Source organism: Panthera onca, chromosome B4 (genome assembly GCF_046562875.1).
Source record: "Panthera onca isolate mPanOnc1 chromosome B4, mPanOnc1 haplotype 2, whole genome shotgun sequence".
Classification (NCBI taxonomy): Eukaryota; Metazoa; Chordata; class Mammalia; order Carnivora; family Felidae; genus Panthera; species Panthera onca.
In genome coordinates, this window is record NC_138345.1 from 33,949,752 (window position 1) to 33,977,571 (window position 27,820).

General features: G+C 42.9%; 1 protein-coding gene across 21 annotated transcripts in view; it reads left to right on the forward strand.

Annotated features, from left to right (window-relative positions):
- The window catches only part of MICAL3 (microtubule associated monooxygenase, calponin and LIM domain containing 3), a 229,793-nt gene that overhangs the window by 46,115 nt on the left and 155,858 nt on the right, over positions 1 to 27,820 (forward strand). The gene's annotated exons all lie outside the window — the stretch shown is intronic.

The following is a 27,820-nucleotide window of genomic DNA, read 5'->3' on the forward strand; positions in this document are numbered from 1 at the left end:
CACTTCTTTACTAAGGCCTTTCCTGACTACCTCAGCCAACAAGGTCCCTTCTGTTGTTATTTTCTCATACATTCTGCTGTTCTTCTCCACCACAGACTTTTTTGCAACATATAAGTGTAAACTTACTGGTCTATGTGTTGACACTTTTATACTGATGGTTATGTCCACCACTGTATTTCCACTTCTGGAGAATAGGAGACATAGCATTTTGTTCACATTCTGTACTCAGTCAGACTCAGCACAACGCCTCGTGTTTAGTAGTCTCACTGTAAATTCTTAAATGATTGAATATTTTTACAGAAACATATGTACTTTTTGTGCAAGGGATAAGAAACAAAATGACTGATGATCTTGTAGATATACTGCTTTGGTTGGTTTGCAGTAGATAGGCCTTATGGACCCACCCAGTGTCCCTCTTTTGAGATAAAAATGGAAACTTCTTTGATCCAAGCAAAATACATGTGCTTTTTTTCTTTCCTTCTCTTTTTCTCCCATCTTTCCTCCCTCCTTTTTTTGGCTTGTCTTGTAAATGATTTATGGCAACTTGGGCTCTTGATCTGTTCTATACTGTGAGGAGGGTGAGGCAGGACTGTTGTTCTATTCTCAATTCTGTGGAATTCTAGACACTTATTTTGGGACCTTTGAGAAACTGACTTTTTTTCTGAGCTCTCAGATTCATATTTGAGAAACAGACTTTGCTACTCGCCAGAGCAGCTAGGGGAAGGAGCTGCTGGTAGTCCTCTTTCTTTAGACTTCCCTGGGGCAAATTGGTGTGGGTATGTGTGCTTTTCCTAATCTGTTAGGGTGCATTGAAAATCTTAACTTTCCCATGTACTGGATACTGTCTATGACTTGCCTGTGAAAATATTTAAATAAAGAACCTGAAGGATCTAGTGAAGTAATGTCTCCAAAGCACTTCAAGTTCTTCAGGGAAGAAAGAGGTGCTCTGTAAACTCAGAGTATAATTATTAATCAGACTTTCCTTTGGTCGACTTCTCTGCCCTGGGTTTGCCTTCTGCTGCTGCTTAGGCTGCCAGGATTAACATACGGAAAGTAACTGGATCATCTTTCCCAACCCCCCTCCTGGCGTGGTGGCACACACTGTGGATAAACACTTTAAGTGACTGTCCTCAGTTTGAGGAGCGGCAGCGGTCTGAGTGAGCACTTTGACAGAGTTTGTGGCTTTTCTGGATGGATGTCTGTCACCTCTGCCCACCTTTAGTCCTGCATGCCATTTTCAGCTGCCTCTGACACCTACTTTTGTCAGCTAGGCGAGAAGAGGGGGCACTGATTCTCCTTCATTGGTCCCTCTTGTGTTGTTGAATGCAAGTTGGGAGTGGGTACCAAATTCTAACCTGTCTTCCAGTCCATCCTTGAGTGAGCAATTAACCAGCCATGAAGCCCACACCATGACGATCTCCGTTCTCCACCCAGTCCGCTCTGGGCAGGGTTTCCTTTGGGAGTCAGATAAAGAAGCTTCTGCAGTTCGAATTGTGTCCCTTTTATTGCAGTAGCAGATTGTCTTATTTTTAAGTTTTGGTTTTCACTTCTTAAAAAGCATCAGATTTCATCAATATCATACATACATTTTTAAAAATCCAAATTCAGAAGCAGAATTTGATCATTTCTCCCTTACTACCTCTTCCTATGTCCCCTCCCTTTTATGAAGTCCTATTGCCCTAATGCCTGTTATGTTCCTGGCATGCAGTAGGTGTTTTAATAGTTCTTAAACTGGAGGTGGTGGGAAGAGGTACCAAGTCTGACTGTCTAAGCCATATAATTTAGCAGGATTCACAAAAGTGTGGAAAAATGTATTATTTATTGTCTTTTCTGTGTTTCTATTTATCTTGTTCTCTATTTCAGCATCCCACCCCACTTTGAGGCAGTGCCTCCTAAACAGTGTTTGAAGTGTTCTAGAGAAAATTAAAACATGTTCTTAATAAAATGATTGAATTTTACTTTTTTTTTTGTAGGAGTGAGGATTTTGTTTATAAAGTTTTTAAAACTGATCCTTTTCTACAAGAGTTAATTTATCCATGAGAGACCTTTTGATTTATGATTAATAGAATACAAATTTCTCCAAAATGTTGTTGAATTCATAGTTTGGATAACTAGGCACTTTTTTTTTTTTAAGTTTATTTATTTATTTGGGGCAGAGAGAGAGAGAGAGAGAGGGAGAGAATCCCAAGTAGGCTCCATGCTGTCAGCATAGAGCCCCACATGGGGCTCCATCTCAAGGGTCGGACATTTGAACCAGCTGAGTCACTCAGGTGCCCCTGGATCATTAGGCACTTCTTAAATTTGTTGTCCCATACTCTAAGTGCACCTAATACCTCTTGAGCTCTTTTAGTATTCTTTTGCAGATTTTAATGTGAAACTTTTGTTGTCATATCTATTTGAGAAAAGGTGGACCAGCATGGAACTGGCCTTACCTTTAAGACTACTTTGTGACTTTGAGTAGTCATGCTGATCGCTGAGTTCTCTGTTCTGTGTCGGACACTGTCTTAGGCACTTCACAATGGTTGCCTATGTTGAGCCTCACCTCAAAATCATTATATCCCTGTGAGTTCAGTAGTATTGGATCTCTGTTTCATAGTGGGGAAATGTAGGCTTAGGAAGCCTTGACTATCCAGGGGTGTAGTGATGGGTGGATTCCGGATTCAAGTCCAGATGTGTGGGATTCTAGGGCCTTTTTACAGTAGCCCCTGGCATCTGTACTACTCATCTTTTGTTTGTGCCAAGGGTACTATCCTTTCCTCCCTCCCCCCTCTTCCCCATTCCCAGAAAGGCAGCCTTCAGTAGTTTGATTTGCTACTATCTCCCTCCTTTCTCATCTTGCTAATTTTCTCACGTTTCTTCTTTCCCCTTCTCTCTGCCTATCTTCACCTTATTCATCCTTCAGGATCTCCTCAAATCCACCTTTTCTTCTATGAAATTTGCTTGCATCTATTTACCTATCTTTACAAGCATTATTTGCCATTACAATAGTTAAATGTTCATTGTAATTAAATTAGTTATGTGTTTATCAAAATGAATCAGTTAGAAGTTTGTAGTCCAATCTCTACCTCACTTCTGAACTCTTATTGTCAGTAGGAGTCTATGCCAGTGATCCTCATGCTGTAGGCAGTGAATATTTGTGTGTGTGGCCAAACTTGAGTTTATGCCATCTCAAACATATATATTCGACTTTTTTTGCAGTGTGTAGATGGCTGTTGTGATCAACGACATGTAAATTCATAGGAAAATGTTGGATTCATAGTAGGTTTTTCATAATAGGCTTTTTATTGTTAGGCATTTTTTCCAATCAGTAGGTTATAAGGAATAGACTATATCCTATAACAACAACAAAAAATAGTTGATGGTACAAAGGAGCCATTGTGTCCCCCCCAAAACTGGTAACTGTTGGCTATCCTATTCATTTGGCATGTATGTACTTTTTTTTTTTTTTTTTTTTTTTTTTTTTTTTTTTACTGTTTATTTTTGAGAGAGAGCGAGAGTGAGCATGAGCAGGAGAGGAGCAGAGAGAGAGGGAGACACAGAAATCTGAAGCAGGCTCCAGCTCTGAGCTGTCAGCACAGACCTGATGCGGGGCTCAAATGTATGAACTATAAGACCATGACCTGAGCCGAAGTCGGACACTTAATGACTAAGCCACCCAGGTGCCCCAGGAGCCACAGCTTTCTTTCTTTCTATTTATTTATTTATTTATTTATTTAAGTTTTTTTAAATAAAAAACTTTCTGAGAAAGTGAGTGCGGGAGGGGCAGAGAGAGAGGGAGACACAGAATATGAAGCAGGCTCCAGGCTCTGAGCTGTCAGCACAGAGTCTGACATGGGGCTCAAACTGAGGAAGTATGAACTGAAGTCGGACGCTTAACTGACTTAACCTCAGGCACCCCCGGCATGTATGATGTACTTTTTTGTATTTTTAGTTATGTTGTCTTAACTACTTAGCTAGACTGTAAGCCCCATGAGTATGGGACCTTTGTCTCACATGCCTTTTATGTCCCTCAGAACACTTGCACATAGTCAGCGCCCAGGAAATACAGGTTTGATTTAATCCTTAAATCTTATTATTGTTACCCCTGTTCTACTACCTATCCCACTCTACTACCTATCCTACTCTAATATTTTATTTTCTTGAGCTCCTTCTTGCTTTTCTTCCTTTGTCCAGTTTTTGTAAATAATCCCTAACCCCTAATAATTTCCCATCAGAGAATTACAACTACTTGTTGGGCTGCTGCTGCACATTCAGCCAGCACGTGGCTAGACTGTGGGCAGATACATTGTCATTTAAATAAGTATTTATTGAGCATTCTGTCAGGCATTGTAGAAAATACCTTAGCTATACATTCTCTCATTTACTTTGTAGAAATACCCTATTAAGTAGGTACTATTTCTGTCTCCATTTTACAAGTGACTTATGTAAGAATTGGCCACCTGAGCATGTGGCAGTCTGGATCCATTCTCAGTCTGACTCCCAAGCCTGTGCTTGAAGGCCTTCTAGCATCTGCACCTCCTGACAATCTGGCATGGTTGTTCTCTTAAGGAATTTTCCACTAGGGAAACAGAAACAATGGCAAACTATACTGTTGGTTATGAATAAGTATTAACTTACCTAGAACTGTGAAGGAGCTCAGAGGCGGAGGGACTCAGGAAGGACTAGAGGAGCTGAGCAGCCTCATGAAGGAAATGATCTTCTGCTGGGGTATGAATATGGCTAGGTAAGAAGAGGAAGGGAGAATTCAGGTGCAGGACCAGCAGGAGTCACGGCATGAGAAGGATATGTTTACGGGCAGGGATGAGGATGAGATGGCCAAATTGGAGGGCAGAGTATCTCAGGGAAAGTGGGAGATGAGATTGGGTGACTGGAGCCAGCAGAAAATCATTTGTGTGATTTTTTAGCAGGATATGACAGGATAAATTTTTTTGTTTTAGAGCCATGAGGTTGGCAGCAGATGGCAGATTCCTCATGGCACAATTGTTGCCTTCACTCTCTTGTCTAGTTCTCGTTTCTTTTTTTATTTTTTAAAAATTTTTAACATTTAGGGGCGCCTGGGTGGCTCAGTCGGTTAAGCGTCCAACTTCAGCTCAGGTCATGATCTCACGGTTCGTGAGTTGGGCTCTGTGCTGACAGCTCAGAGCCTGGAGCCTGTTTCAGATTCTGTGTCTCCCTCTCTCTCTCTCTGACCCTCCCCCGTTCATGCTCTGTCTCTCTCTGTCTCAAAAATTTTTAACATTTATTTATTCTTGAGAGACAGAGAGCACAAGTGGGGGAGGAGCAGAGAGAGAGGGAGACACAGAATCTGAAGCAGACTCCAGGCTCTGAGCTGTCAGCACAGAGCCTAATATGGGGCTTGACCTCACGAACCGTGAGATCATGACCTGAGACGAAGTCAGATGCTTCACCAACTGAGCCACTCAGGCGCCCCTAGTTCTCATTTCTTAATGCTTCCTTCCCTGTGTGCTCCTGGGACCTAGTGTCACCTCTTCTGGCCCCAAGAATAGTCATCTGTACAGAGGTCCCATGTTGGTTGATTAAACCATCCTGGAGTGAGGTAAACTGAAAAAGTACTGAGTGTGGAGGTCAGAGACCTAGATTGAACTCCTGACCCTGTAGCTTACTAGCTAGACAAGTAATCTAACTTTTCTTCATGCTTTTTGTCCCTTCCACCGGTGACTTGTAGATAATAGTGACAACAAAGAGTTGTTCCAGGATTAAGATGCTAACAAATATAAATATAGAGGCTGTTTAGTCTAGTGGTTCCAGACTTTCTGAGATCAAGTGGCAACTGTATCACTTATTTTGGGCAAGTTACTTAACTTCTCTGTATCATCTTTTTCTTATCTATAAAAATCAGGCTGGTAATTATATCTACTTCACAATGAGAATTAAATAAGGAAAGATAGATCAATAGATAGTAGATAGCTCTTAAACAATGCCTGGCACATGGTAATGTGATTAATAAATTATAGCTGTTATCATTAGTATCATCATCATCACCACCATGGTAGTTGGTACCGAGTAGGTGCTTTTTTTTTTTAAATGTTTATTTATTTTTGAGGCGGAGACAGCGCGAGTGGGGGAGGGGCGGAGAGAGAGGGAGACACAGAATCTGAAACAGGCTCCAGGCTCTGAGCTGTCAGCACAGAGCCCGATGGAGGGGCTCGAACTCATGAACCGTGAGATCACACCTGAGCCAAAGTCGGATGCTTAGCCGACTGAGCCACCCAGGCGCCCCACTTTTTTTTAACACAGGAAACCAAAGAATAAAGCCTCCAAAATATACGATAAGAAATTACCTCTAATTAAATGGTAGAAATGATATGCCTTCAGTGCTTCTCTTAAGCACTGAAATTATAACCATCTTGCCCCAATTTCAGAATCTTCCTTAGAAAGTCAGTCATTGTTTTCTGATATAGAAGGACTCTTGAATTCACAACTTTTCTCAGGCACAGAAATATTTCCCTTTTTTAAATAAAAAGAGGAGGGGTGCCTAGGTGGCTTAGTAGGTTAAGCGTCCAACTCTTGGTTTTGGCTCAGGTCATGATCTCACAATTCATGGGATCGAGCCCCACATCAGGCTCTGTGCTGACCATACAGAGCCTGCTTGGGATTCTCTCTCCCTCTCTCTGCCCCTCCCCTGCTCGCTCTCTCTCTCTCCCTCTCAAAAATGAATAAATAAAAAGAGGAGAGGAGGGAAAGGAGAGAAGAGAATGCCTGGATTTCCTTCAGCTGCACAATTGTCTCTGTCAGAGGTCTTCCTACCTCTGACTGAGACCCTTGCCTGTGTGGGACAAGGCCCTGCTGGATCTGTCCTGGGACTGAGTGGCCTGGAGGCCCCCATGGTGAATTCTGGGCCTTGCTACAGTGTTTCTGTTTAGGAATAGTTCCCTTCCTCTTGTCCCAGGCCTAGATTATCACATCTAGCTTTAGTAGTGCAGTTACATTCATCAGCCAAGGCCAGTGCCAGACGGCTGCTCTTCTAAAAGACCCCAGCCTCTTGTTCTTGAACCAGCAATTGTGTCTGAGTCTTGAATATATCTGTGTGGAGCAATTCTTTCCTTTTTAAAAAAATTTTTTTAAATACCCAAAATTCAAATCATTGGACCTCGTCCTTTGTAGATGAAGTGAGAGTTGTTTTGTGAGGACTGGTTCATACCAGAAACCAGCTGCTTTTAAATTGCTACAGATCTTTAACGGGATGGTTTATTTGTGGACCAAATTCCCTACCCACAGAACCTTGTTGTGTGTAGGATTCTAGTGTAGACTGTGACAGTGTTGAGGTGGGTGACAGCTGGCAGAGGTGCATGAATTTGGTTTTAAGACTTTAATCTCATGTAGGCTCATAGTCTTGTGAAACTAATCCCTTTGACTCCCCACTCCCCATACCAGTCCTTACCCCTATTATGGTTTAGTACTATGTGTGGATGTGTGCCATGTTCTGAGATGGTGAGCCGAACCCAAATGTACACATTAGCCATATGGGCAGATGATCAAACAGAAGTGAAGACTTATCATTTGGAAGCCTCTGGCGTTGGCAGTGGTGTCTTACATGGAGCAGTGCCCTCGGTTAGCAGTTACATTATAAATGGCCAAAAGACTGGGCTGTGTATACTTGGCCTCAACTGTGCAAGATAAAAATGCAATCAGAAGGATATGACGGGATGAAGGCCTGTTGGAGGGAGGGCTGGGTGCTGAAGAACACAGAGTGACAGAATGATAGCAACAAGCTTTGCCTCCAGCTTTGCCTTTCTTGGATTTGTACGGGTGCTGAGGAAAGGCTGATTTTTTGGGTAACGACTGGCTCTTTCTTTATTCTTGTTAGAACACAGAATTCCGACTTCAACAATAATACCATTTTGAATAAAATTTGTTTATGTCGTGTAGATTAGGGTTAGAAAGCAAACAGATCTCCATCTGTTTTTGGGGAAGACTTAGAAGAAAGTCTATTACTACCGTGGTCGTTGTTGCCATTGCACTTAAAAATCTGTGAGGGGCTCAGATTTTGCCATGTGTTATAAATGCAGTAAAGATGGGGACAGTGTCTTTAAAAATGTCCCTAGGACCTTACACATATTTGATCCTCAGCTGGTTACTCAATGGGTGAAGAGGCTATTTGTCTGAAGCTAGGAGCATCTTACCTTGAAAGGCTGATAATTAAGTGTGTGACATTTTATTTGGTTGTGAGTTAAGATGGGGTGGGAGGTGGCTGAAGACACTTGTGACCCCTTCAAGCGCATGTGGTCGTGTCTTCAGCAGAGCACACTTGCCAGGTTTGTGGGGACTCCTGAGGCTCAAGGGGCTGGGAGGGAGCTCAGGTAAGTGAAAAGTTTTTCTTAGTGCCAGTGGAGTGTCATAGGTACCCTGCAAGCTCCAGCCCATTGTCTTCATCTCCTTGGGTTCCCACAGAGGGAAGGTGGTGCTTGACCACGGCAAGGTAAGGGATGGGGAAGTAGTCCCATCGAATGTTAGCAACTGTCATGTTTTACTCTTTGGGAGATAGTTAAGAATTTTCAGATCTTTTCCTCGATATTTATGTAAAACAGAGCAGAACAAAATAATTGCTATGAAAGAATGGAGTTGGCTATCATTTCATCTCATGCACATAAGACTAACAGAGTCTTCCTGTAAACAGTCTGTGTCTAGGGGCGCCTGGGTGGCTCAGTCGGTTGCGGGTCCAACTTCAACTCAGGTCACGATCTCATACTTTGTGAGTTCAAGCCCCACATCAGGCTCTGTACTGACAGCTCGGAGCCTGGAGCCTGCTTTAGATTCTGTGTCTCCCTCTCTCTCTGCCCCTCCCCTGCTCACATTCTGTCTCTTTTTCTTTCAAAAATAAAAAAACACTAAAAAAAAAAAAAAAACTTAAACATTCTGTGTCTAGGAAAATTGTAGGTAGAGTGAAGGCATTGGCTGGAGTATAGAAGTATTTGTCAGCATTCCCGCCTTTGAACAGGATGCAGATAATAAATAAAGTCAACAGTTGGTTTGTATACCCTCTCTATCTAATCTGCTTTGTTATTTCTTCCTTCAAAATGTCTTTGGAAATTGCTTATCCATAATCGATTCTCAGTATTTGTTAAATGACTTTCCCTTTTAAAATTGTGGCTCCCACTGCCACAACCCAATCGGGTTCCCTTTCATTCCACGCACAGTGTGGTTGTGCAGGCCTCCTGGACATTGCTTGGCTGCGGTTCCATCTTGCTTCTTGCCACCCTCCTGGGCCAGGCCATTCCCCTTTGAAGACTGGGCTGCTCCTCTTATGGCCCCAGTCAGTTCTCTTACTTGGCTTTGAAGGCTCACAGGGAACTTCTCACCCTCCTCCCAGTCTCCTACATGCGTTCTGCTAAGTCCTGCTTCTAACCCTTTCTGTGCCTTCTCTGTACCTGAAAGACCTTCTTTTCTCGGCTTACCCAAATTCTAATCATCCTTAACCTGATAGCTTGGCCATACAGTTTTAGGAAATGTTTGCTCCTTTGCTGTGGTGCCTATGTTTTTTCCTTGACTGGATTTTAAGTTTCTTGAGGGTGAGACTGTTGTCTTGTGCATATCTCTTTCATCAGTTATTATACACTGGTGACATTGAGAGCAGACAGCAAACACTTAAACTTACCACTCTCTGAGTCATTGGCATAGAAAATAGTAAGAGGCCCTCTCCTACCTTTGTGCCATTTTGAATTCTTTTTTCTGTAGGTCTTATTGTTTTTCTCAGGCTGAATATTCAGGACATAGCTTGTATGGATTTGGCTAGAAAAGAAACCCCAAACAGTAGGTTTTTAAAGATGAATCTCACAGAAATGCAAAGTATTCTTTTGAAGGAGAGGGGGTAGAGGAAAGGAGTAGCTCTAGATGGTTGATACAGTGGTAGTAGGTGTGGCAGGAGGCTGGGCAGCCTTCTTTGAGCAGGAGATGCTCTAGAACGGCTGAGGGCAGGTTCGTCTTGAGAGTGGGTTTGGGGTGTAGACCCTCAGCTCTCTTGCTTTACCTTCCTTATCTCCTGTTCTCCTACCCCTTCCCCTAAGTATGTTCTACCTCCTGCCATGTTGGGAAATATTATTACCTCCTCAAGTAGCACAAAGTGTGGAGAGGAAACTCTAGCAGTAGTGTATGTGCTAAGAAATGTGGGTTTCTGCTTTATCAGGAGTTCCACTCAGCTGTTGTGGACATGTTCGGGATTGATAAGGAGCTCCAGGAAGAGATTCTGCCAGTGTGAGACCATGTGACCATCCAGCTAGGGAATGGTCCTGGGGTTGACAATGGAGGAGGCAGAATGGGGGGTGAGAGGCTGGATCTGGGGATGAATGCCTTGGTGGGGAGATCTTGAGCATGGGAGAGGACCTCTGCCAGATGACTGTCTTCCCCAGGGGCAGACTCCTGCACAGTGACAGTGGCCATGGGTTTATTTCACATATTCCTCTGGCTCCAGTAGGACCCAAAAGGAGGGAGGTTTATGTTTGTCCTTTTGTTAGTTTGTTCTTCACTTACCTTTTCAGTTCCTCAGGCCCAAACACTTTGGATTACCTTCTCTTATTCTCACACCTTGAGTGTTGTCCATTAGCAAATCCTGTCAACTCCACTTTAATATTTTGATCCAGAATCTGACTACAACCTACACTGATACTTCTTTAGGCCAAGCCAATATCCTCTATCCCCTGGATTTTTACAGTAACCTCCAAACCAGTTTCCCTGCTCCCTCCTTTTCACCCCTAGATGTATTGCCAACACAGCAGCCAGAGGGGTCCTCTTAAAACCTGGGTTTTTTCTACCTTGTTCACACCTCTGCAGTGCTTCCCCATGGCACCCCAATAAAAGCTAAAGCCCTCACAGTGGCCTATAAGGTTCCACTCAGTCTGACTGTCCCTCTTACATCAGGTCCCCGCCTTCAGTTTGCACTTGCTATTCCCTTGCCTCACAGGTTCCTCCGCCTGCAGGTGATCCCATGGCTTGCTCGTTTCATTCTTTGCTCTGCTCCCAGTTTCCTCACAGGCTTCCCTCCTCCTCTTCCCCAATTCACCCCCAGTCCATCCTAGCTTCCTTCCATACTTTGTTTTTCTTCCATAACATGTATTTCCCCTAATATGTCAGGGTTCGCTTGCAGGTTGTCTGTCTCCCCCACTAGAATGAAAGCTCCATGAGGACAGGAATTTTTGTTTTGTTCACTGTTCTCTCCCCAGTGCCAGGCACATGGGGACTGAACAATAAATATTTATTTGGTGGCTTCATTCATTTATTCTGCATCCATTATGTACTAGGAACCATGCTCTGGGGCCCCACACGTACACACACTACATACGTACACACACATACACACAGGAATAAGACATGAATTGCTGCCCCCTGTCCCCAGTGAGCTCACTGCCTGGTGAGGAGCAAATGAGGAAGTAATGACAGTATAGACAGTATAGTGAAAGTCATACTGAAGGAGAGATAAACAGACTTCTGTGGGAATAAGGAGGAAACTGACCGAGTTGGGGGAGGGGGAGGGGCTAAGACAGCAGCACAGACTCTCAACTCTAAAGTGAGGATGGCTTCCCTAAAACCATTCTGCTGTTCTTTGTGCATTCCTTCTTTTCCTCTTCCCCATGAAGCTGAGTGAGACTTTTCAGCTTCCTTTCGCTAATCAGTCAGCCAGTAAGTATGAAATGCTTTTTTGCATACACTTGTATACTTGTAGGCACTGCAATACTACTGAATCTTAAAAGAAGGGAAGGTCTCATGAGTTTTGTCATCTTCGTGCCAATTGAGTCCCAATTCCATTAACCTTCCCTTATAAGGTCTGTCTTCTATCCAGTTATTCTTTTTTTTTTTTTTTCCTGTACCCTTTCCAGTTTTTTGCCCTCTTTATTAATCTTTGTTTTTCTGTCCTAGATGGATCACATCCCCATCAAGGAGGAAATTATTTCCTTAACCTACCTAATATTTTACTAGCTAAACCCCCCTCCACTCTTCTCCAAACTGTAGGCAGTCATGGTGCTAGCTGCATTGGTGCTAGCTGCATTTAGCACCATACCTTCATATAAAACAGGCCCCAGGGCTGGGTGCACTACCACCTAAGTGCCTTTCTTATGGCCAGTTCTGGCCCTGCAAGCTGCAGTATACTGGTGGTTTGATTTCCATGGATAGATAGTTCAGTTTGACCTGTTGAGAGTTATCTGTGGCTTTTGGGGTAGAGAAGCCTATCTGTTTCAGCTATGACAGGAGAAGAGGGTGGAGTCTCAGGCTGGCAGAGGAGACACCTTTGGAAGGAGGACAGAGCCGTACTGAAGCCCCACTTTCCTTTCTTCTGTAACTGCCTCCAGCCACATGTTACCATCATCAGCTCTATAGAGAGTATTCATTCAACTGAGTTTCTGACTATTAGGCATTTACATTTGGGGGAACATAATGCAATTAACAACATGACCTGAGGACTGTACCCTAATAAGGGTGAATCTTGTTTGGTGATTTAAAGAACTGAAGGTTTAGAAATTCGCTGAGCTTTGGATTGGTAAGGCTTTTCTGCAGGAGGTAATAGGAGAAGATAAGCTGGCCTAAAACTGTTAGAAACTGATTGTTATGGGGTTTGCATTATTTTAATTGGTGAGGAAAATCTATAGTTTTATGTTATCTGAAGAGACCAGATCATGCCACCTCACTAAATCAGTTTTTCCTGAGATTTCAGTTATGGATAATGTGGAATATTTGGTTTCTTGGGGATGAATCTTCCTTTCTCATGACTCCCCAGGAAAAGCTCTGCTGTTATTAGTAGCAGGACTTTACCAGTTAAGAAACTGCAGCCCACACTTATTTTCTGTAAGCAGGCATCAATTGATAAGCTACTGGGTGGAGTCTGTCCTATCTCCATATGTAAGACTGTACTGTTTTATCTCCTTCAAAGCTTTCTTTAGTAAGTAAAAGGCTTCTATTAAGGTCAGTGGTATCAGGGTTAGTTTCATTTAGAAATTATAAAATATGCCTTAAACACGAAGATTTTCTCTATTTTGTAAAAGAAGCCCAGAGGTGAGAAGCCCAGAGCCAATAGGGCCAGTTCCATGCCATGGACATCAGGACTTTGGCTCGCTCTGTCTAGGAAGCTCTGCCTTAATAGCTGCATCATGTGGTCCACTGCATGGGTTCACAGGTGAGAGTTTAACTTGACCTTAATTCCACTACCCTAGCACATAATTTCCATCATTTAGGTTACCTCATGGTCAAAGATAGCTGCTGGTGCTCCAGCCATCATATTTCTATGTCCAGGGAAAATACGAAAGGGAAGAAATGGAGAGAAAGACAAAAAGTTGTTCTCCCATATGAGAAAACGCCTTTAAAGGAGTCTTTTGGGAAGACTCACATACTTCTGCTTATATCTCATTAGCCAGAACTTAGAAAATGTGGTCACAGCTAGCTTCAAGGAAGGCTGGGAAATGTGGTTTGTAACATTGTTAATAAAATTGGGGTTCTATTTTAAGAAAGAACTCTTAACTTGGTGTGTCTAACTTCTTTCTGCCCTGTCTCCCATGGACATCAAGAGGAGCTGAACATAAAACCACAGTGATCTTTTCTCCAGATTCTGTCCTTGCATCTCTCCTTTTAGCTAAATAACAATGTAATTGCAGGAGTCAGTTGTAAGCCCGGTGGGTGAGAGAATACAAGTATTTCTGTGGGTGACCGCTTGGTCAGTAGCAGTGGTGGTAGTGCAGGCCTGGGCATACCTGGGAGGTAGCTTTTCTTGTGTCTCTGGGTTCTTCCTCTTCTCCTCTCTGAATCCTTTGTTGTTTAGAAGATGTGATCTTGATGTGAAACCTTCTTAGCTTCATAGCTTAGCTTACCATTGCAAGGCCTCGGGGAGATTGGACACTAGCAGGGTGAGTGAGTACACAGCACCTCTGAACATGGTGGATCTAACCAGTGCAGACTTACATGTGGGAAAGTGGCTTGTATGTTTATGTGCCCTCTCTTATCTGCAACTTCTCTTCTGCTGCAGCATCTCCCAAGAGACCGGGGATTATAGAGAACACATTCTCAAGGGTCCTTCTTCCTGCTCACTTTTCCCCCCTTTGTACATACATATTCACAAATGCTATTTAATGGTCCACGTTTTTGGTTTATGGCTAAAAATCTGAAATTCCTAAATTCTTTGGACCCAAGTCCTCAGGAAACCTGGATCAGCTCAGCGAGTGAATTGGGATTTCTCGGGTCTTTTCCGATTCTGTGATGTCGTCTTGGGGCTTTTTGGGCATGAGATCTATTTCCACTTCCCACCCCTGACTGGAAGTTGTCCGGAAATTGTCACTGACACATTGAGATGCATAGCAAATGGAGCTGTCTAGAAAAATGTGCAGTTCATCTTAGAAAATGTTGCTCCCAGCAGCAGCTTGAGAAAGTGTTAATTTGTAAGAATTAAATTAGTATATTATGGGATGGTAGTAGGTGGGAATAAGTGTGTGAGTGTAGGAGACTGTATTGGCTCTCAGCTGGCAGCTTTTTAGGTGCCGTCTGTTTCCCCTGCTGTACACACTTCTTTCAGTGCTGGGTCTGCCTTGAGTGAGCAAGTCACTGCTAATTCCTCAGTGTACTGGCATTTACATTCGCTGCTTATCAGGACAGAAAGAAGTTTCCCAGTAGAGTGGGGCATGGGTGGGCATGGATTTCACAGGAACAAAGGGATGGGAGGCAGACACCTGTGGCTTAGTTTAGGTTAGGGTTGGGATGGAACACGGCTGCCATTCCAGTCTGGTCCTTTGATTCTTTACTGTCGCTGCCTTTCTTTTCTCCCCCAAACCAGGGGGATTTTGAGGAATGGGATGGGGAGAGAAGATACTTACAGGTAATAGCCACAATTTTTTGAGCACTTACTGTATGCTAGGCATTCTAAGTAGCTAAATGTGTTGTCATTGAATCCTTAACAAGAATCCTATGATGTAATTGAGTTTCAGAGAGCTTGAGTGTTTTGATTGAAGTCACATACCTAAAAAGTAGAAGAACCAGGATTTCAATCTAATTCTTTTTGATTCAGGCCTTATGGATATAAGAGAAGATTAGTTGAATGTTTTTGTCTGCCTCAAATCAGATTCAGGTAGACCTGGAGATAGACGACTTCCTTTTGATTCAGAGGAAAGAGGAGGGAAGATGTCAGGAGATTTCTTTCCACCAAGAGCAAGGCGTTTATGGGCTTAGAGTAAGTATACTCATCTTGGGTCCATGAGGTCTATTGCATGAAGAATTGTGAATTTGACATTGCCATCAATTTCTTGACGTTAGGAATAGAAGACAGAGTCCCCATCATCCTTGTCATTATCACCATTTGTCATCTCCAGCCTTTATTTAGTATTACTAGTGTCAGGCACTTTAAGAGGCATTTTATGTGTTACAGCCTTCCTCTAAGGTAAATGTTACTTACTTTTTTTTTTTTTTTTTTTTTTTTTTTTGCCAGAAAAGGAAATTGAAGGAGGTTAAGGAATCTCCCAAAGTCACATGGATAGGGAAAGAACAGGGTTGGGGTTGAACTGAGGTCTTTTGGGCCCCAAACCTCCACGTTCTTTCTATGACTTTATACCCAAGAGATTGTCTTTTGCTTATCAGGTACATCCTGTAGAGTCAGGTGCTGTATCTGGATTGTGCTTCACAGCCCTCTTTCGGACGTGCCAGCTTGGATGTGAACTTCTCTGTCCACAGCTCCCTTACTTTTATAACAAATCATAAAGCTCAGATTTTTTTGCAGTGTGTGTGTGATTGGTTTTTGAGCCTATTCATTATAATTGGTTTTTCCCCTCTTTCTGTTCCCACTCCTTCCTCCCTCCCTTCCCCCAAATGCACCCAAGTTGGCTTAGTTCTGTCTCCTCATCTCTAGAATTGTAGCCAATTTTAAAAGGCTGGGAGAGTGGAATGCAGTGAGAGATTTGAAGAGGAGGCATGCTGCCTTTGCATGTCAGAGCTGGTCATTTACTCCAGAGGCTTATAATCTTGATGCTGGGGTTTCCTTGGTGGTGCCACATAGAAACGAAAACACAAGATTGCTGAAAGAGTCTAGAAAGAGATGAATGGGGTATTGGAGTGGCTGGGGGCCACCTACCCCTCTTTCAGTGAGAGCAGCTTTTACCTGTTCTAGATACATGTTGGGGACTGGTTGCTAACAAAAGGCTTAACCACTTTGCTAGTACAGTCCTTTTTACAGAGAAGGAATCTGAATCCTTGCCCAAACAAGTGTTGTATCCACAGTTGTATGATCTAATAAGCCACTGAGTTGGTGCTGGGATCTTGTCGCCATCCTTCCACTTTGGGTTTTCATATGTCAGGTGATGCAAATGGAGTTCTAAGTGATTTGACTTCTGCAGGGCTGCTTTAGGAAATGTTGAAATACTGATTCTCTAGAAGTGAATTAGTAGATTGCTCTCTTATTATCCAATGACAGAGAAATACTTGACTTCAGGGCAACCATTAGCCGTCATTTCATTCCTCAAAAGTCATGTACACTTTACCCTTGAACAGTGCGGGGGTTGGGGTCCCAGCTCTCTGCACAGTAGAAAATCTGCATAAAACTTTTGTCTCCCTAAAAGCTTAACTGCTGATAGCTACTATTGACCGGAAGCCTTATTGATAACATAAACAGTCAACACATATTTTGTATGTTATAGGTATACTGTATTCTTACAGTCAGCGAGATAAAAGAAAATATTAAGACAATCATAAGGAAAATAAAATAAACTTGCAGTACTGTACTGTAAAAAAAAATCCACATTTAAGTGGACCAACATAATTCAAACACATGTTGTTCAAGAGTCAGACTGTATTTGGTGTTGGTGTTTGACCTTAAGTCCATGGTTTTTTTGTGCTTTGAGTTTTTCCTTTTGTAAAAAAAGGGATAATAAATAGCAGCTATATACAAAGGAGTACTGACATGAAAGGAAGAGTGTCATAAAGGGCCTCTTATTTTTCAGGCCTTTAGGAGTAAGGAACTGTGTTTACAACTTATGAAGCATTTTCACATACATTGCCGAATTTGACTCATAATAGTAAGGTAGGTAGAGCTTGGATTATAATTTCCATTTTGTAAACGCAAAACTGGATTTAGAGGTTATGTAGCTTAGTAAATGATAGAACCCTGATTCAGATCCCTGTTTCTAATTCTGAATACTGCTCCCCTGCCATACCACCCTGCCTCTTCACGAACACAATGTGCACACTGTATGACCTTTCCTTGCATCTGGGCATTCATTTCTGTTTGCTGAGGAACTCATTGGGAAAAGGCAGTGCCACTTTGTCTGAAACAGCAGAGGAAATGACCCAGCCAGGAAGTTAGGCCACATCACCAGATGGCACAGTGGGAGAGACCACTATTCTGCCCCTTCTCTTGGGAGATCCATGTTAGGAGGCCAATGTAGGGTGGAGCTGACAGTGGGATTTCCTTTCCTGTTCATTATGGGATGGTAAGTATTTAAAAATGTCTCATGAAACATTCTTTGGCTAGTGACTGGGTTTGTGCCAGAGTTCATGGCTCTGAACTTCTGAGCATCACCAAGTAGCTGAGTCGTTGGGGCTGCCTTCTGTAAGATATTTATCATGGGCGTTACTGTTTATTAGGTCAACAAACTAAAGTTATCTAAAGTTATTCCCTATCTAGAACTTATTCTCAGGAGAGTCAATAAGAAGCTCAGGGTTCTTCAAAGAGAATGAAGTCTCTGTAATTCCTGGGAATTAAGTGGTGACACATTGTAAGAGTATTCTTATCCTTTTTTAAATAGACAGCTCTAACCCTGAATGACCTGTGTGTCCATGCTTCTCTTTTCTGTTAGTTTTTGTCCCCCCTTCATCTAAAGTATTGTTTTTTTTCTTCCCAACACTCCACCCCCAGACATCTGATTCTACTCAGTCCTTTAAAGGCTCTGTTTCTGATTCACTTCTTTACCTTTTCTACAGCACCCCAGCCAAGGTACTTTGAAATTAGACCTTTGAAATAATTTAGCTCCTTGTTGATCAGCAGCTTGGGCATTACCCAGGAGCTTGTTAGAAATGTAGCATCTCAGGCCCCTACTCAGACCTACAAAATCTGAACCTGCATTATAACAGGATTCCCAGCTGATTTGTGTGTGCATGGAGAAGCATTTGCTTGTAGTTCTCACCTTGTATTTATTTATCAGCTTTTATTATTAGTTCATTGTTTCACCCTTTCTTCCTCCCCTTTACAAATTTATTTATTTTTTTATCTCTTTGCAGTACTTGATGCAAATTTGGTACAGAGCAATCACTAATCAATAGCTTTAGACTGATCATTTATTGAAAAATTTGTCAGAGCATGTAGGGATCGTATGAGAGATATGACATACATGCTCATAAAAATTTACTGCTAAATGGCAAAAAAAAAAAAAAAAAAAAAAAGAGAGAGGACACAAATTTGAATTCACCAAATGAAGCAGCTTTTCTGGAAGGGGCATGTAGATATTGGAACCAGCCAACCTTCAGGAGATAAATTCTCTCAACCTCATCACTTAACTGTCTGTGTGTGACCTGGGGGAGTAAGTTACTTTCACTGGATTCCTATTAATCTTTGAGATAATCTGTTTTATAAAAGGTATAAAATATGAATAACTTTCTTTTTTTTTAATCTTTTTTTTTAACGTTTATTTATTTTTGAGACAGAGAGAGACAGAGCATGAACAGGGGAGGGGCAGAGAGAGAGGAAGACACAGAATCTGAAACAGGCTCCAGGCTCTGAGCGGTCAGCACAGAGCCCAATGCAGGGCTCGAACTCACGGACCGTGAGATCATGACCTGAGCCGAAGTCGGACGCTTAACCGACCAAGCCACCCAGGTGCCCCATGAATAACTTTCTTAAGAGTCCTGTTACATCTACTGTTCCTTGAATTGTTTCATGATTTCTGGGATAGGCCATAGCTCCTGAGAAATAAGGTCCCCGTCCTGTATATGTGATTTCTGCAAGAACACTAGTCTAAGGGAGGAGTGCCTGGTCTCAGATGCTGTTGGCTGATATGCGAGGACTGGGGAGGAGCAGGAGCTTGACAGGGAGAACACTCCTGCCTTGCTAGCCCTGCCTTGGAACACTGTGCCCGTCCCATCTCCCCGTCTCCCATCTTGTAGTTATACTTTTACAAACGTGCACAAAGCAGACTGCTGAAAGGTGAACTCTGGCCTACATAACTGTCTTGGAAGCTCTCAGAAACAGAAAGTCAATAACATTGTGGCAACATGGTAGAAACATCTTCCCCCAAGCTCTTATACTTCTGCACAGGGCAGGGGAGTAAGGGCTTGCCAGATTGCAGACTGATTTGGCCTTGAATGGCAAGCCGCAGAAGGGGAGGTGGATGGTATGGGCATCTGGTAGAGCGGTGTGAGACCTGTTGAGCCTATTGTGCTTTTACTTTGTTGGAGCGGAGGTTTGAGGACCCGGAGACCATAGAGTTGATGCGTGAGATCCACGCTGACAGGTTGTGTTACCTTTTGCTGTTGAACGCATGGTGTCTATCTGGAGCACGGCATGATACATATGGATGAATTCTCAAATAAACTTCAAGCTCTTTGAAGATGAAAATCATTAAGTTTACCAGCTGGACCATCATTCCTTTACTCTTGATTAAAAATAAAATATGCCTTGTTTTCAGCAGCGGATGTCTGATCTTGTTATAAATCATGGTAAAAAATTTCTAACTTCTGAAGCATTTTGACAATGACAAGTCAGTGAAAATTGACCTTTCTGTTCACATTGGTGATTTTGTAACAGCTGCACGTATCTAATACCCTGAGTGAAAGGAGGGCCGTATCTTGGACATAGCATGAGGCAGGTATCTGAGTGTTTTCCTCTTTCCTTAAAGGATTTCTTTCCTCGGAATTACCTCCCTTTTTTTTTTTTTTTTTTTTTTTAATTTTTTTTTTTTAACCGTTTATTTATTTTTGAGACAGAGAGAGACAGAGCATGAACGGGGGAGGGTCACAGAGAGAGGGAGACACAGAATCGGAAGCAGGCTCCAGGCTCTGAGCCATCAGCCCAGAGCCCGACGCGGGGCTCGAACTCCCGGACCGCGAGATCGTGACCTGAGCTGAAGTCGGACGCCCAACCGACTGAGCCACCCAGGCGCCCCTGAATTACCTCCCTTCTAAAGGGTGAAGTCTGGCTGTCTGATTGCAGTTGTTGTTAGGTTGGTGGGTGGCCTTGGTCTCTTCAGGTTGAGTAGCTGTCTTGGCTGGTTCAGCCTAGCCTACAGGGGTACAGGCTGCAAGATTAATGTGTGCCGTAGTCGTGGGCTGGCCTGAGAGAACAAAGAGGAGAATTTACGCCAATCCAGCCATGTGGCACAGCAAGCTTTGCTCTGATCTTAGGTGGACAACAAACAATTTATGTACAGTGTTTCTCTTCTGAAGTCAGACTCCTACTTTCTTTGTGATTTAAAAAATTTCTCCCCTCCCGCTTTTACTCCCAGCTCCTCAGTCCATACTCTTTGAAGTCTGCAGTGTGGAGAGGCAACATCAAGGCTCCCACAGCCTCACCTTCCCGCTTGGTGTCAGGATCCTGTGCTCCAGTCAGAGCAGTTTGCTGGAGAGCACAGGGAGGGGCATCCCTAGGGAAGAAGGCAGGAAGAACCAGAGGCTAAAAATAGGCAGCTTGGAAGAACCTGCTTACTGTTCTCAGGTCAGATGTGGTCCTTCTGTGATAACTGAGCTTGAGCATAGTGATGGTTTTAGAACAAAGAAGATGAAATAAATCAACTCTTGTTAAAAGGAAGAAAGAAAGAAACATCACCACAAAGTATAGGCTTTTACTATATGTTCCAGATACGGGGGACTTTTCCAAATAGCCTAGTGGTTTTGGGTATGTGTCCTCTTGTAATTCTGGGGATACATGTGTCTGGGAATGTATGCATGCATGTGTCCATGTGTGTCTAGCATTGAAATGGTTCAGTGTGTCAGGTGCTGAGACATTCTGGGACTGTGGGTAGGTGTTCTCACAGAGGTTTTTCCCAAGAGATCTTTTGTACGTAAAAAGAAAGATGTGTCCCATTTACAAGGCAACTCTTCTTTAACTAAATGGAAGAAACTCCCCTGGGTTATGTTTGTACAGTAAATACACAGCCTGGGTCATTGTTGCACACAGGAGGCATACCATTTGCAGAGCAGAGGGTCAAAAGGCAAGCTGTGCCAGCTATTCTCATCTGCCTCTTTCAGTCCTTTTAAAAAGCGGTGGTTCCCTCCCCACCCAAACACAGAAAATGAAATCTTCCCTGACCTCCCAGACTATCTAGCAGACACAAAGGAGCTGATGACTAAAGCTGGTGAGAGTCCATTCTACTCGCCCTGGGATAGGAAAGGAGACTCCAAGAAAAACAGTACAAAGTCCTGAGATGCTATCTGCTTTAGGTCATTTGTACCTGTATTCAGTACCCTGTTTTCATGAGGGAGAATTTTCTGTCCTGACTTTCAGACTGGATTTTTAACAACTTAATAAAGTTATTGCTTGTGTATCCCTCTGGGCTTGTTTCTGCCTTTTCCTGTAACCTGAGAAAATAGCTGTACTCTTGAGCAAACTGCCCCCAGCCCTGATCCTGCCCTGACGTGGCTCGTGGGCCAGACCTTCCACTGTACTGAACGATAGTGAAGTCCTTGTGTGGTGCTTGGCCTCTGCGACTCATTTCATTCCTTTTATCTTTGTCTGCTAACTAAATATAGCCTTTTCTTTCTCTCACCCTTTCTTTCTCTGATCTCTGGGCAGAAGAGAAGCTTTGTCTGTGGTCTTTAATGTGGGGGAGCTGGACTAGAAAGGCATTCTTGGGTGGGTATGGGAGCACATGGTAGAATTGGGACACACTGATGCTGCTGGCAGGCTTGGGGGGGGGGGGCGCATTGTTCTACCAGAACTCCTCTCCCTGGGCATTGGGATCCACATTACCCCTTGACATCCTAGTCACAAGGAATAGCTTCTCTGGTAGAAGAAAGCTGTTCCTCATGTGAATCTTGCTGTTGTTTTACTTGGGGGAAATGTGGGAGTATAAATGATTGAGGATCTTCTTAGTGCCGTTTTTATGTAACAGGTCCTGCTCACACAATCCATTGGTTGCAGGGGGAGGGCAGGGATGCTCCAGGGCTCACCAGCAGATGTTGGTGCTGTGTGCTGCAGGGTGAGGTAGCCAAGGACCCTGCTTTCACTCGGGCCAGGGTGAACCTCAGCATGAGCCCAGAGCCCAAGGTATCCATTGAATTCAGATTTTCATGTATATTAGTGGCTGAGAGAAAGGGGACACAGGCCCTTGGATGGTTTTAAGACTTAGGCTATTGGCTGGCAGTCAAGGCTGGCAGCCTTAGGCTGAGCTGAACCAGGGAAGGAAGTCTGAAGAGAGATGGAACTCCAGCCCTGTACCAGAGAAACAACTGTTGGGAGAAGGTAAAGACAGAAATGGCAGTGTGAGAGAAAAACAGAATCTTCTCTGCTGGAAGTCAGGGAGAATCACAGCTGACAACAGTCCACCCTAAAAAGCTAGATTAAGTCTAGCCTGAACCTAATAGTAGATTATATTGAGTGGCTTAATCTTACATCTAGTCACACTGTTTTAAAAAAAAGTGGAGTCACCACTGCTTATGTGTGAGACATTTATATTTAATGGCATTTAATAGTATATTTCTCACTTATAATAAGTTTTAAGAGCTCAGAGGGGTGCAGTGATTTCCCAGGAACTGTTCCATCTCCCACCAGCATGGCATTCTCAGAGGGCTGTTTGACATCCCAGCAGCCTACACTTCTCTTAACATGTTCAGTCGCACCCTGTTTTCATTTAAAAATGCAGTTTCTCCTGCATGCCTTCTTATAGCTGCATGTGAACATAGTGCCCATCTCTTGCAACTTAGTTGGTTTGACCTTTAACCAGAGTTGAGGGCTTGTTCTTGCTGCCTGGCTGTGCCCAGCAGTCTCAGCCTGTAGAGCCCGAGGAGAACTGGCACACACGTTGCTGGGTGAACTTTGCATGGAATGTTGCCCTCATGCCATTAGCAAAGCGGAGGCTGGGTCGGCTCTGCTCTCCCTGCCTCCGACTTTATTGTTCAGGACTTAATGTAATAATATGCTTGAACAGGCAGAGACCACATTAGCTTGGTTCTGCAGTTGTAAACAATATTTCTCTGTGAGTTTTCTCCTTCACCCTCTACTCTCCTGGAGCCCTGTGCCCTCTGCCACCACCACCACCCCCTCTCTCCTTGCATATTCTAACCTTGGCTAAACAGCTTCATTCATAAGATGGTCAGTGCTTTCTGGTGGGGAGAACAGACTGAAAATAACCCAAGTCCCAAGAACCTCCAGCTGTGATGCACCAGTAAAAACTGTTCCGTTTCTGGGTAGAGATTTTAACTAGTGTCTGGATAAGCAAAGTACTTTCCTTGTATTTCCCACTTCCGTCACTGCTTTGGAACCCTATTTGAAAACACACACGCACACACACCCACACACCTCCATACACACACTCAAGTAATAAAAAACAACTTTCCTAAAACTATTTCCTTGGTGGGGAGCATTGGGAAGATTCCATCCAGTGCCTCCCAGAACAAAGGCTTCTGTGTCAGTCTTGGCAGGTGGAAAGGGATAGAAACACAGGTATAAGCGCCTGGATAGTCTTTGCTTACACCTAGAGAATTTGGGGGTTTCTATATTTTCCCTAGACAACTTTTTCTCCCTCTACTTCTCACTTTCCCCTGTAGTTTAACACAAAAACAGGGTAAAAGAAAACTCTAGCTCACACCTGTACTGTCTTTTAAATTTGAAAATTATTGTGGTTGGTGTCATAGACAAAACCTGCCTACCTTCTCTGTGTTGATTGGTGGCTGATGATGTCATGGCCTAAAACTCAGACTGATTGTTTTCTCTATGGGACAAGCCTAAAAACAGCAGACAGCAGAGCTCTTGCTCTTTTGTCTCCTCCAGTTCATGCTATCAAACGAGATAGGAAAAGGTGGGAGCAGAGCTGTGACAGCACATCACTTTGACTTATTCACAAAGCTCAGTCTCAGGCACCTAGAATAGGGAAGCTTCTCATATAGGGAAAGAGCTTTGTTTTTTCATGAAGCACGTAGTACTTTTTGCATGGAAGAGATTCTGATATTTCTTCTTTAATTTTCTCTGTTAAGGGGAGGATAGAGGCATTTTCAAGGAAACTCTATTTTACTGGCCTAAGAAAGGATAGGAATAGGAGTTAATTTCAGGAAAATGAATAATAATTGGAAATTTTCACTTGGCTCCTCACAGAACTTGGCAGCTCTTGCTCTCAGCATGCTTTTGTCATGGAAGTAAACTTTAGCTGTATAATGACAACTCTAACGTGTGAATTAAGGGAATGGTACAACCTCAGAGTGTTATCTCTTATCTAAAGAGCCCAAAGAGGAGAATTTACATGTGAGTTTAGTCTTGAGTGGACTTGATGAGATTTGCTTTCACCTTGGACCTTACTGGGCCTCCGGTGGTGTAGGCAAAACAGTTGGGCTCTCAGGGATCAGCAGAGCAGGCTGGCCTGGCCTGAGTAGGGTAGTACTCATTAGAACCTTCAGGACTGCCTTGGTTGACATCATGGGTTAGGCACTCCTTGTATTGCCCAGCAAAATTGTTAGATCACTGGACACTTGTCACCTCTGGCTGCTCAAAAACATCTGGAAACCTAGTGGAGAGGCCAGGCTCCTTCAAGGGTTCTGCAGCAGAAGCACCAATGAATGAAGCACCTAAAGAAAGCTCTCTTTCATCAGGTATTCACTGGTGATTGTCTTTAGGCTCTGTAAGGTCTCTGAGCATCTGAAAGCCTTTCCCCTTAGATTTTACATATGATCATGGCCAGAGGCCCAGCAAGTACCTCAGGACACAGTTTTTCAACCCACCTTTCTTTTTTCAGACCCGTGGTAATACATGAATTACCACTAACCTTAATGAGCATTTCCAAAAAGCTTGACCGGAAAAGTCACATCACTCTGGTAAGTGGAGGAGGTGAGGCGTGTCTGACAGGAGGCATCATTGGCAAGATAGAGGACTGCACAGGAGTCTCTCCCAACCCACAGAGTTGTTCTTGGTTAGGCCAGTCTATATTTACCCTTCGTGAAGCACCCAGGACTTTGATTTGTTGGGCAAAAGGAAACTCTAAAGCTGGTCTGGCAACCACAGTCACTCATGTACAGTCTTCCTTCATCCACTTGAATTGTGCTTAATTCTGTGCTTCCCTGCAAACATACAATCATTGGGCTATCTTTAGATATGTTGTGGTGCAATTTCACCCCATGAAAGACAGAACATTACAGCTGGTTTACATTTTTCTGAACAAAACATACACACTGAGAGATTATGCATACCATTTCCTTGAGCTGTGTGGAATATTTCTCAATTCCTTTACTGGGAAACTCTCCTTTTGTTAATGTTTTTTTAAGGTTGTGGATAGTAGAGATTTTCCAAATACATGTTTGACATGTATGTAGGGGAGAAGGCCCATCCAAAGGTAGGTGAGCCTCTGATTATCCAGCCAAATGTGTGTTGAATTCCCAGATTTGCCTGGTTTCTCTTCATCTCAACAGTAGAATCATGGTGGAGGAGGAGTGACATATACCTATCCCATGCCACCACAGAGATTCTGATTGGATTGGTCTGGAGTAGGCCCTGAACATTGGCAAATTTTGTCAAGTTCCTCAATGATTCTAATGAACAAAAAGCTAATCTCAAGGGTATAGTAAAATGTAATATATTTTCTTTTTTTTTCCCTCTCTTAGTTCACACACCTGAAAAATGGTGCATATGAAGTGCATGGTAGTTTCTTTCCCACCATAAAGTTCTTAATCATAAAATAATTAATTCTGTTAAGTGAGAGTTGCCTAAATTTTCCGAACAGTGACACCTGTTGCCCTGGTGTGGCATTTGAAGCTCACCTTGTTTCTTCTTTCCCTCTTTTAACTTCCATCTTTGCAAGGCAGTCCCTTGTCTGCTGGGAGGAACCCAGCCATAGCTCTCCTGAGGGTCTCTCTATCAGCCCCAGGTACTTTTCTCCAGAAAAACTGAGAATGGGGAAGTGCTTGAAGTGCTCAAGATCATGGCCTGCTGTCACCACTATCCACTGATTGAAAGGCTTCATTCATTCCACTCTTGGGGGTGACTTCGTTTTTCACCTTAGCTGACAGTAGACATTAATGTTTTTGTTCACTTCTCCAGGCCAGAGAAAATGGTGTGGAATAACTCTTATTGCCTCTATTTCCCCACACAGTAACCAAAATGAAGACTTGTGTAGGTTTAAGGAAACAAGAATTGTGGGGTACAGTCAGTGTTGAGTGCAAGCACCTACTGTGCCGGTGACGAAGTGGTAGAAGAAGTGCTCTCCCTGGTCCATTTGTCTGGTGTCCTCTGAGCACAGCTGGCTGTCATGTACATTTTTAGTGGGCAGATGGGAGGGAGTAGATTAGCCCAGCATTCTATTAGGGTTCTGATCTGGTTGTGGGAGTTTGTATGGCTTTTGGCTTGTTTTGTGTAGTTTATTACACTGTGATTTAATAGCATCTCTGAACTAACCTGTCAGAGGCAAAATTTATAGCTTTTTCTTTGAGAAGTTAGTCCATAGTTTGAGAAAATGTTCTCTAACTCCTTGAGTATTCACTACATAATATCTACACCCTTCTCTGCCTGGTTTCCCTTTCTGATCCCCTCCGAAGCTGCCATTGCTTTTGTATTTACGCAGCCTTGGGTTTCTACTACTTTGCCTCTTTTCTGTGATGAAGGGTTTTTTTTTATTCTTTTACTCCCAGGTATGTTATATTCTCTTCTGTATTCCACCACTGAACTTGACTATTTCAAGGAATTAATCCTTCTCTTGGGTTTCACTTGGCTTTTCTAATGTTGTGTTGTGTGGGCTAACAGCTTTCATCAGGGTCAGTTCTCTTCTTTGTAGGCTGACTCACAAATACTTTTCACTCACCTATATGAAATCTTGTTTTTGAAGTTGTGTTCAACTAGCCCAGAAAGAACAGATATTAAAATGGCAACTAATGATACATTGAGAATAATCAGACCTTGGTCCTCAAAAGTCCAGGTATTTTATAAGATGGTGTTGAGGTGAAGTCTGGAAGAGACCGTAGAAATCAGTGGACTCCAAGCATATTGCCTCCTAATAAGTACCTGTTGGAAAAGCTACATAGAATGTGTCTTCGGAGAGAGGTAAAATGAAATAAGAATAGGGAGAAAGCTCTAGGAAATGAGACTGAATATGTAGGGGGCTTGGCTGGGTATGGAGCCATAGTTCTAGAATGCACAATGGTCAGATTTGAGATTTAAAGGTAAGAAGGAAATTCAGAGCGTTATGGGAAGAAAAGTGTGGTAACAGCTCAGGAGTCTTACACATTTGTTGACTTTTGAAAATGAGGTGTTTGGTAAATTTTGTGTCAGTTTTTGTTGAGAGGAGTAAACACTAGTCCTAGTGGTAATCTTGATTACTTTTTGCTCCTTATAGCTGCTAACTCTTTTTTACTTTTATTTAAACCCAACCAGAGAAAATTGAGGGATCATCAGTATTAACAGTCCCTTATTGAATAGATATATATAGGATTTGGAATTTTTGATATTAGAAAAATATAGGGTGATTAATTTTAGATTATCTTTGGTTCATCATTAAAAATGACATTCTCATCAAGTAAATTATGTAGATCAGCTTAACTAGAGCAAGTTAGTCACACAGTCCCAACATTATGGTTTTTTATATTGCTTTTTACTGAAGTATAGTTGACATACAATGTTATATTAGTTTCAGGTATTACAACATAGTAATTCAACAATTCTGTACATGACTCACTGCTCACCACTATAAGTGTAGTCACCATCTGTCATCATACAATG